Consider the following 9,596-nt stretch of genomic DNA (forward strand, 5'->3'; position numbering starts at 1 on the left):
AAAATACAGATGCTGTGATGGTTACAGTCCACTTCTGGGACGAGAATGCATTCGGCGAGTGGACATTAGATATACACAGCCATCGTAGTACAGGTATGGGAATTATTTCAATCTATGCATCAATATGTGTCAGTTCCAATTAAGCTCCAATATGTTATATAAAATAACCCTGTATTTCATATGGCGTGTATCAAACACGTTTTGTATTTTTCTGTTATATGTCAAATCAAGTTAATGGCGGTGTCATATAATTAACATATGCAATTTATTTTCCTTTAGACGAAACTTCAGTGAACGACATTTCTTTAACATTGTATGGAACCAGAAAGAAAAAATACATGGACAAGCAAGAAATAAATAATTGCGAAACGGTTCATCCTGCAGATTCCGAGCCACCACATACTACAACACGAAAGCCTTTACTGGTGGCACCTACGATATCAAATGGAGCCTTGGTTGTTATTGTTGTGTTTGTAGTACTTGTATCTGCAGGTGTTGTATACCTCTGTATGTTATGGTACAAATATGAACCACACCAGCTGCTGGCACAATATCATCGTTTAAACTTCTGACGGATAATGATGAGGAACAAGTAAATGATGAATCCGACGTTGAAGACACAAACTGAGAAATCTAATTTAGTCAGCTGGAAAAATAAGTGATATAAGTACATTTGGAAGACAAGGGAAATTAGTTAAGTATGAGTATGAAGTAGGAGTATGAAGTAGGAGTATGAAGTATGAAGTAGGAGTATGAAGTATGAAGTAGGAGTATGAAGTATCTATATACGAAGACTGAAAAGAAAACGGGAAAAGGGGAGTGTGGTAAACATGGTATATAAGGTATATATATAAACTGAAAAGGCATATGATATTAGTAAATCTTGAAACAGAGGTTTTAGTAAACTGGGGAGATAAAGAATATAAGTAAATTGTAGATCAAGATTATTGAAAAGTGAAGTTTTATATATTAAAAAAAAAGGTTTTATATTTTCTACAGTTTTTCCAATATATCTATTGTATTTTTTAAACTAAGATGCTACATGTATATAATCCTAAATGGAGTCCAGGAATAAGGGAAACTCAAATCAAAATGGTTACTATATGCTTGACCACCATTTTATAACATTTACGAAAACATTGTTCCGCCTAAGTATGAATTCATACTGATAATATTAAGGCTATTGAGCTATTTATCATTTTAACATTTTTCAGACTGCCATAAACTGTATAATAATGCATCCATTTCTAAACTGCTTCAGTTTTATGTGGAAAAAATGCTATAGTTTTAAAATACTTTTTGCAAGAATATCTCAATAAATTTAGCTTACTTACAGTATATCAATAATATGACCTCAGGATTGCTTTATTCTTTTTTTTAATTTTCTTTAGTTCTGACAAAGAGCTCAATCCATTTGATTAGACTAGATCTACCGGAATATGTAAATTTTTGGATACTATATTAAAAACCTATAACAATAACCAAGACAACTTTTATATTTCATTTAATATATGAATATCTCTCTTCATTTAAACTTTAATCATTATCATGCTTTGTTAGTATATAAAATTATTATTGTGTTAACTAATACTTTAAATATCCTTTTCTTAAGTTGTGTTTATTTACACCTTTATGTTGTGTTTGTTTACCATATTTACACTTAATTTAATACTATGCTAAGTTTTCTGTTTTTCTTGTTTTGTTTTTTACCATTAATATGTTTGATGCATAATAATGCTATGTTCATCTACCACAGTCATAGTAGAATTATTATTATGCTATATTAGAAACATTATGTTATGTTTGATAGATTTGATCACACTATTTGTATGCATGAATTATTACCATGCTATATCTATTTAGAGTATAAATGCTTCAGAATATAATTATTATGCTATATTAGATCTCTGCATTTATGCTAGAAATCATTACCAATAGTATAAATGCTATAAACATCATGTTACAAAACAAATGTTTTACAACAATCCACGCGAATATGGCATAATATTAGTAGTTGTTTTAATTTTAATTATATTTATAAAAAGTTTAAGCACCGAGGGCACACAAATACTGACCTACCATATTTAATATGTATAAACAGTTTGTACTGGTATTGCTCTTATCTTTCGTTTCGTTTAAGAGCTGTTACATTTGCAGACAAACACATTCTACTCAGTACTGTACTCCCATACAATATGCTCTTTAAATTACTAAGAGCATATTGAATAATATGGCACTGTACTTGACAACCGACTGTACTGTACAGGGCATCACCTTATTATGCACTATTTTACAAATAAATCAGATGTCCATGAAAATGCACATAGCCTAAATATATCAACTGCAACGGTTAAAGTACAAATCTGCACCATTGGTTACCAACTGGGTTTAACTTTTTATTTAAATCATATGTATATTTTAAATATTTTAGTTTCTTATCTTAAAAGTCTAAAATACTCACAAATTAGCTGCCACAACCATGTCTCTTGTACCCAACGTCTAAACCACTTGCACTTTTTAAAAGAAAATATTACTTTTAAAACGCCTATATCATTAAATTCTTCTTAAATAACGTAGTAAGATCATTTTAAGCGTTTATCTCTAATTCCTCACGTGTAATCCCGTTATGAATAAATGGTTACCCCGTTACGAATAAATGGTCAAGCAAGCACATGTGTCTACTTCAATTACACTTAGCGACACGCTTCTCTGAATGACATAATCTGACCTATTTTTAATCCCCCGCCACGTGTGGTGGGGGTTATAGGAATGGTCTCCGTCCGTCCTTCCGTCATTTTTTACTTCCGTCCTTCCATCATCCGTCCTTCCGCAACATTTTGTGTCCGCTCTGTATCTCCTAAACCCCTTGAAGGATTTTCATAACACTTGGGTCAAATGATCACCTCATCAAGACAATGTGCAAAACCCATGAGTCAGCCATGTCGATTCAATGTCAAGGTCATAACTCGATGTCAAATGTTTGAGCCTTCCATTTCGTGTCCGCTCTGTATCTCCTAAACCCCTTGAAGGAAAATTATTAAACTTGGGTCAAATGATCACCTCATCAAGACAATTTGCAAAACCCTTGAGTCAGATATGTTGGCTCAAGGTCAAGGTCACAACGCCGGGTCAAAGGTTTGAGCATTCCATTTTGTGTCCGTTGTGTCTCCTAATCCCCTTGAAGGATTCATATGAAACCTGGGTCAAATGATCACCTATCTCAGACAATGTGCAGAACTCATGAGTCACCCATGCCGGCTCAAGGTCAATGTCACAACTCATGGTCAAAGGTTTTAGCCTTCCGTTTCGTGTCCGCTCTATATCTCCTAAACCCCTTGAAGGAATTTTATAAAACTTAGGTAAAATGATCACCTCATCAAGACAATATGCAGAGCTGATGAGTCAGCCATGCCGGCTCAAGGTCAAGGTCACAACTTAGGGTCAATTGTTTGAGCCTTCCATTTTGTGTCCACTCTTTATCTCCTAAACCCCTTGAAGGGTTTACATTAAACTTGGGTCAAATGATCACCTCATCAAGAACTCATGAGTCAGCCATGTCAACTCAAGATCGAGGTAACAACTCAAAGTCAAAGGTTTGAGCTCTGTTTCTCCTAAACCCCTTGAAGGATTTTCATGAAACTTGGGTCAAATGATCACATCATCTAGACAATTTGCAGAATTTATGGGTCAGCCATGTCAGTTCAAGGTCAAGGTCACAGCTCAAGGTCAAATGTTTACCCTTTCACTATCTATACCAGTGGTGTGGGATTTAGTTGTCTTTCAGACTGCCTTGTTAACCTTGTAATGGTGTTTGAATATCTATAAATAGTTTCCTCTACTAAAATAATGTCAATGTGTTGCCCTCTTATTTGCTTGAATATATGTAATGTTTTCTTTGAAATTTTGTATTTATCTCATGTTTTTGTATGTATACAAACGCGAACTCGAAACTCGTAAACTCAAAACTGCAATGCTCATATAAGACGCTGTTTTCATGGTGTTTTGTTTTTATCAACCTACACTAGCAGTTGTTGTTTATCACACTTGTATCAGGGTAAAATGTCAAAGTTCAAATGTTTATAGTAGGTAATTAAATCAATGTACACAATCGATTCGTCCAACTCATTAAATCATTGTAGCATGTTTTTTTCCAAAATGTTTGTGATTTTATTTTTCTAGCAAACTTGTTTTGAATTATAAAAATAAACTTGTTTGGTTGCTTATTTTGTGAGGTTAAAAGTTACGATAAAAGTCATAGCTTTTGTTGTTTGTTGTTGATGAACACTACAGTCCAATTATTCAGAAGCGGGTGGAACAGTCGACCTTTTGTAAGCCGGCCGAATAACTTCGTCGCATTCGTAGTACGATTTTAAACCATCAACATCGGAGGCAAGTGACTGCAAACAATTTAAGCCTGAGTGAACATTTTGTTGGCATTATGTCGCTCGGTTATCTGTATGTTCTACATCGTGCATGCAAAGTTACATGTCTTGATTACTACTAACAACATGCTGGTAGATCTAAGTCTAATGTATTAAAATTCTGTTTCTATAAAAAGACCGCCAATTTATTTTTGCCACGCCAATAAGTGACAAAAATACAAAAACAGCAGGTACTTCTGTACTTTAAAATAAAAAAAAGTTACCTTATTTATTTCATACTTTTAATCTTTATTTTACTGCATCCCTAAAGCAGTGGCAAGTAAAGAAAAATTGACCTTCCCATTATTACAAAGTTACTCACTCTTAAAAGTTCAGTTGATTAGTATCGAACATTAAAACGTCAATATTTGCCCATACGGACGGGTAGATTGCATGTCGGGTCTTTGACAACACATATGACGTTATTATGTATGTCTTCGCTTTGAAAATTACATTACGGTAAAAGGTTTATACTGTCATTTGAATCACCCTGACTTACTAGAAAAGGTATCTTATTTATAACAGTTAATGTGTCTGTAATAAGAGAACATTCGACTATTCGAAGGCCTGTCGGTAAAATGGATTTTCTACCAAAGAATAGATCTAGGTATTTTGTACAAATTTATGGAAGAGTTATGGGACATGATGCTGTGATCTTGTTCAATTGCACCCAACTTCTGTGTGATGTTTCAACCAAGTATTTGTATCTTCCAAGTCAAAACAGAGGCATAGCTTTGCGAAAATGCAATTCAGAGTTGTGGACATGCACATGCCAACATTTTTTACCAGCTTCAATATGTAGTATAACGTTTCATTTCAATGCATTGACATTGGAGAAAGCAAATAGTATGCAAAACTTCAACTTAGGTTTTCTAGCCTAAGAAGGAGAATAATAGAAATTGATGCCGTTATCTTGTGTTATTAACCGGAAGACGAGTGAGGAGTTGAAACATTGTATCTGCAGTTAATAAAACACTAAATTGTACATTTGGAAAAACTTAACAATAATTTCTAAGTTTAAAAAGGGCATGACTCTGTAAATGCTGCACTTAGAGTGACACAAATATAAGTTGTCACTAAAAGCAAGTACAGCAAGTTACAACTGAATGTCTTAAGTATTGAAAAAATATTGGACTTCATGAAAAACTTTAACCCAAGCGGATGCCGACACCCTTCTTTTATTTTTTTTCATCGGGCAATTTGCTCTCGTTGATTGTGGGAGTTAAGTCGCACATTGTTACCGCAGCTGAACAGAACCTTGGACAAAGTCGCGAGGTCCGCTAGAAGTACATTAGTCTAGATGGAAAATCTTAGTTCAGCTTCAGGTCTTCACTTTCTAAAGAAAACAATGACAAGCCTACTTCGCAATGATTGGCTCTGCCCGTGTTTGCTGTGCTACGTGCTTCCGGGACACCTACCTTTACCTTTTACGTTTTACAGGTAAATTCATATTCGAAGAACATAGCACCAAGTAGAAATAGGGGTACGTGTATAAATTACAAGGCTGCTAAGCAAGTTTACACATAAGTGCACGCAGTAGTAAGAATGATCTCGTGGTCATGAAAATAGATGCTAGGTAAGTGGAACCTGTACTTTGTCTATCAGCAGAAAAGGCACCAGGTTTAAATCGCAAAGTAACTCCTCTTAAAATATGCAGAGTTTCAAAAGAAAGCTTGAGATAATTTCACAGACAATAAAACCTAGGTTCGTTTTGATGAACCTTAATGCAAAATGGATGAATTTAATTAAGGCTAACAAAACTGCCCAGAGAAGTTTTGTAAACTGAACAATGACCATAAAGACGATTTTGCATGCCGTCTTCTTTTTAAAAGTAGACGCTCTGTACAAGTAATTGTTCCACAAGTCCACAGAGAAGACATGAGTCATGATGACCCGAGATCTTTCACCTAAGTTTTTTAACTTGCTTGGACAAGTTAGGTAGAGGATCTAGTAAGGAAAATGTCTGACAAATTATGTTTTTGTTTATGTGAAATGGAAAACACATGATACTAACACACAAATCAAAGAAAACGTTTTTGTTTTTTTTTTATTTGTGTTTTGAGGGGATAGGTAATGTTCGGCTAGGGAGCTTGAAGGAATGTTGTAAAAGATTACCCCAAGAAACCTAGCAGTGCCCACTGGCAGCCATGTTTTTTTCATCGAAACTGAATTTGATTGAGGGTCATATAGGGTATATTGCTGCGAAATTATTTTGAAATCGGGACAGCGGTTTCTAAGGAGAATATTGTATTTTATTTTTCGTTTTGTTGCCATGAAAACAGAATCCGGTATTGACCTAGATTTGAAGAAATACACAGGGAACAACCACGGAACATTCCAGTGAAGTTTGCTGAAAGCTGTCTTGGTGGGTTAAGAAAGGATTCTTCGAAGAAAATGTGGGCGACGATGGATGACGGGCATGTAACGATCTTAAAAGCTTACCATGAACACTTCGTTCTCATCTAAAAATGATAAAATGACTGTTAATAATGGGCACAATAGTGTTTTCATGTTCACTACAAATAGTCTTGCCGTGTATCTGATAGATTCAATCTTTTAGGGCATTATAAAAGATGTAATGTACATAAGTAATACATCCTTGGGATAAATACTGTATACGTCAAAACTAATATTTCAGTAAAGTATTTTATTTCGCTTTTGAACTAGGACATAACTTTTTGCAATTCTAGATCATACCTCGTACATCGTCGACCCGGACAATTTTAATAGTAGCGCTGTAAAAAACATAATAACATTCTTTTGAACACGCGTGTGATAAAGAACCAAGAAAAGACATGAATTACACCCAAAGAGTAAAAAATTAGCTGATCCAAAGAGTTTGACAGACATTTGTAAGCATTTTATTTTGAAGTACTCGGACTTCAGAATTCGTCATACGTTTGTGGCGAGATGCCTCTATCAGGATGTTTGATATAATTTAGTCACCGCATACCTTATGATTCGTACCTAGAATAGTTAGACCCAATCATATTCGAACCGCCGATGATCCGTCATAATTCAATATTTTAGATGATAGACTAAATGAAATAAGCACTAATCTTTCATGAATTCCTAGAAAAGAAAGTTCTATCTACTGACACATTAATTACGATAGTTTTAGGCTCTAATTACGGAAAATACACAAATTAAGGACAAATTACGCACTTCCATTATCAATGTACTAAGGAGCTTGATTTTGTCATAATCATTGAGCGCTCATTAATTACAATTGGATAAAAGCTTATAAATACCGGGACAGCGCCACGAAGAGATCAGAACCTGTCTGGCTACCGGGGAGTCAACAACGTCAAAGTAAATATATTATATGAATCTGCCAAGCTGCCGAGCGATAATAAATAAGAAATAATTACCATATACTATTGGGTTCTTGACCTCCTGTCATAGTCTGAGTTCTTACTCAAAACATTGCGTTTCGTTTAAGGGCCACGACGACAGGAACTTGACATCTAGTAGTGTTTAGGTAAAATCTTAATGTATGGTATTCACCTCAGGCATAGTTTGTTGTGAATCGCCATACTACAAGAGATCCCATCCACTAATTTTGAGTGCTCGCCATCAGTTAAATTGAGATAGATTGATTAGCATTAATTATTTTATATTTCACCAATCATTTTAAGAATCATTTGTTTTCCAATCATTCGGAAAGGAAGCCCATAGGAAAATTATATTATATTTAATATACTGAGCTAGACCGTGCACGCTACAAAATTTGGCGCCCAACGGGGGACATATTCATAGCTTCATATAGGCTATCTTATCCACGTTAAAAGATGGCTGAGCACATTTTTGGGTTGCCTCATCACGACGAAACCATGGTTGAAGAGGTTGAGAGGTTGAGGAGACAAAATAGGATTTTGATACTTGAACGAGAGATTTCAAAGTTACAACAAGAAATAGATAAGTCCTTGAGTGATATTGGAACCTCAACCCCAATACAGAGTGATAAAAAGTATGTCTTTAAAATGATACCACCAGGCAGACCTGACGAAGGGTTATCTACGATACATAAAGGACCATTGAAGCCTAGACGTTTGTTACCAGAAACACCTACATCAGAAGATAAAGAAGAGTCATTAAAACCAGATAGATTTGTGACGGAGCGCATAAAAAAGGTTGACCATCCACCAAAAATTGAGGATAAGCAAACTTTAGATTCAAGTGATGATACAAAAATATCAAGCTCCAGTAAAAACAAAGAAAAATATCAAACAGGGAATGCTACGCACCAAAAGCGCAGCCTCCTCAAAACGAACCCCCAGCACGCAAACGCGTGCACCACACACACACTCAAAGCTTACACATCAGGACAAAACGAACAACACACACACACACACACACACTCAAAGCCAGTACATAAGGACAAGACGAACAATAAACATACACACACGCGCGCACACAAAGTCAACACACAAGGACAAAACGAACAAACAAAGGCACACAGTGGGGCACCGCCTTGGAACGGTCAGTGGCAAAAACACCACTGGGGAGCTTAAACCGGTTTATGGTGCGCACCCAACCTCACTCTTACCCCCACCATGTTCCAAAGACATTGGACAGTGTAAATAAAAGCAATCCCCTCCAGGTGAATCTCTAACACACGTAATGGAAACAAAAAGGCATGGCATGTAAAACACAAAAATGCTCGTGTATAAATATATAAAAAGCAAACCTTAAGAACCAAAAACGTATGTACTCAATGCCTTTTCAGAAGACAGAGCAACAAGAGAAACACCCTTAAGGGCCCGACGAAACAGGCCAGAAGACAAATATCAAAACAGTTCAGTCCTGGTAGGATTTAAAAACTGCTCATCATAGAGTCCTCCCCCTCTTCCGTCAGACGCATTCAAAGAGGGAAGCGTAGTGTCCAACTGTAAACGGGTTGAACACTAAACATGCGGTATGTCTCAAAACAGTTGGGTCGTAACCTCTTTTAATAAAACGTTTGATAATCTTTCCAAATACATTTGGAAAATTACCATGACCCAAGATCTTACGAAGTTTGTAAACCACATCCCCATAAAAAACGGGTTTAGAAATACCTTCTCGCAGAAGTGTCTTTAAATTACTATTGAATTTTAAAACTAAATCAGAATTACGATAATAAAATTTAGTAAAATATTTACGCAATTTGTAATAACGGTAGCCTTGCTGAAG

The sequence above is a fragment of the Mercenaria mercenaria genome, chromosome 15, assembly GCF_021730395.1.
Source record: "Mercenaria mercenaria strain notata chromosome 15, MADL_Memer_1, whole genome shotgun sequence".
NCBI classification, from domain to species: Eukaryota; Metazoa; Mollusca; class Bivalvia; order Venerida; family Veneridae; genus Mercenaria; species Mercenaria mercenaria.